This window comes from Elephantulus edwardii, unplaced genomic scaffold, assembly GCF_000299155.1.
Source record: "Elephantulus edwardii isolate Elephantulus edwardi_28Jun2011 unplaced genomic scaffold, EleEdw1.0 scaffold00070, whole genome shotgun sequence".
Lineage (NCBI taxonomy): Eukaryota > Metazoa > Chordata > Mammalia > Macroscelidea > Macroscelididae > Elephantulus > Elephantulus edwardii.
In genome coordinates this window covers 1,183,322-1,185,619 of record NW_006399820.1, presented here as the reverse complement: position 1 = coordinate 1,185,619, position 2,298 = coordinate 1,183,322, and positions in this window count along the sequence as shown.

Genomic DNA, 2,298 nt, shown 5'->3' with positions numbered 1-2,298 from the left:
AAAGAGTCAATAAAATAGACAAGCCATTGGCAAGCATACCAAAGGAAAAGAAAGCGAAAAAAGCAAATTATTCAAATAAAAAATGGAGGCGATATCACAACAGAACCAGCTGAAATGAAATAAATAGTATAAAAAATTATTAAAAGCTATACTCTGATAAAGTTGAAAACCTAGAGGAAACAGACAAATTTCTTAAAATGCGCACCCTATTCAGATTGACATGAAGAGATGCAGAACACTTGAAAAGACCCATCACAAAAGAATAAAGTGAGCAGGTCATAAAAAGACTCTTATCCTTGCCTCATTCCAAAAGATGTCCTGGATCAGAAGGCTTTCAGACTGAATTCTACCTATCATTCATAGAGCTATCACAATTCTACTTAAATTATTTATAAAATAGAAAAAGAAAAATCACTTTCAGAATTATTCCATGAAGCAAGAGTAACCCTAATACTGAAACTAGGCAAAGATATTATCAAAAAAGGAAATTACAATATCTCTCATGAATATAGATGTAGAAATCCTCAACAAAGTCCTGGACAATAGAATCTAGTACATAAAAAAAAAATTCATCAGGGCCAAGTGGAATTCACAACAGACATGCAAGGATGTCTCAACATAAAAGAAACAATCAAAGAACAAGAACCACATAATTCTAACAATCAACACAGAAAAGATCTTTAATAAAATTCAACACACCTTCCTGATTAAAATATTCAACAAAACAAGAGTAGAAGGGAATTTTCTCAATATAGTGAAAAGTATGTATGCAAACCCAAGAGCCAACATCATTCTGAATAGAGAAAGATGAAAGGCATTTCCCTTGCAAACAGGGGCTAGACAAGGATGTTCACTTTCACAATTCCTGTTCAATATTGTATTGAAAGTACTTCCTAGGGCAATACAACAAGAGAAGGAAATAAGAGGCATCCACATCTGCAAAAGGTCGTAAAAGTGTTGCTGTATACAGATGATATGATGGTTTACCCAAAAAATCCTAAAGCCTTAACCAAAAGAAAACCCTCTTTGACTTAGTAGACTAATTTAGTAGAGTTGCAGGATATAAAAATCAGTAAGATTTACCATGGACTGCTGAGAGAACAAATAGGCTCATCATTGTTGTTATGTGCTGTCAAGATGCCTGCAACTCATAGAGACCCTATTTATCAGTGGTTACCAGAGGTAAATTGTGTTGTTATGTGCTGTCAAATTAGAATTGACTCTAGCTTTGCCTCCAGCAGGTTTTCAGAAGCAGTAAATCACACAGGAGGAGATTTCCCATCCTTCTCCCACGGAGTAGTTGGTGGATTAGAACTGCGTACCTTTGGGGTTGTAGTTCAGCTTCTTACCAATAGGATACCAGAGAGGAAGGGAGAGTAGGAGAAAAAGACTATTTTTTAACTTATGATATGTAGAGTTTTGATTTGTGATGTTGGAAGAATCATATCAAGGGCAGGATTGCACAGCCAATTCATGTAATGGCTACCAATAAATTGTATACCCATAAAAAAAAAGATGAATTGGCAAAAGTAAGGTGATAGAATCACAAGAATATGGAAACAGCCCAAATGTGCAACCACAATCAAATGGGTTGGGGAAATTATGGTACATTCACACTATGGAATACTACAGAGCATGCAGGAGCAATAATTTTGATAATCACTACATAACTTGCAAGGGTCTGGAGAACATTATGCTAGTGAATGAACTCAGTGCCATAAGGACAAATACTATATTATACCATTATTGTAGAAATAGAAAGGTAACTAATAAAACCTGTATGAGGAACCAAGGAGGGAAGTAGGAGCAGAGGGGTGAGAAGGGGCAAATAAAAGGGTTATACAATCTGATGGGTAAAGGGAGGGGTGTGAAGAAAATGTATGTGAACTTCATAAGCAAACCAATATAAAATAAAAATTTGATTAAAAAATAGTAAGTAAGGTGATAGAGATATTTAAAATAACAACAACAAATAATACTTATAAAGAATGAAAATTATTTCCATTAACTCATTATTGCACATTTCCTTCCTTACCTCCTTCCATTCCACCTTCGCTTTTCTCTTTAAAAACAACTATGAGATATCATCTCACCCCAGCCAAAATAGCAAAATTTAACAGAACAGCAAGCAACAAATGCTGGCGAGTTTGTGGAGAAACTGGAACCCGGATTCACTGTTGGTAGGAGTGTAAAATGGTGCAACCCCTGTGGGAAGCAGTATGGCGCTTTCTCAAAAAGTTGCAAATAGAGATACCATTTGACCCAGCAATTCCACTACTGGGAATATACCCTGAAGAG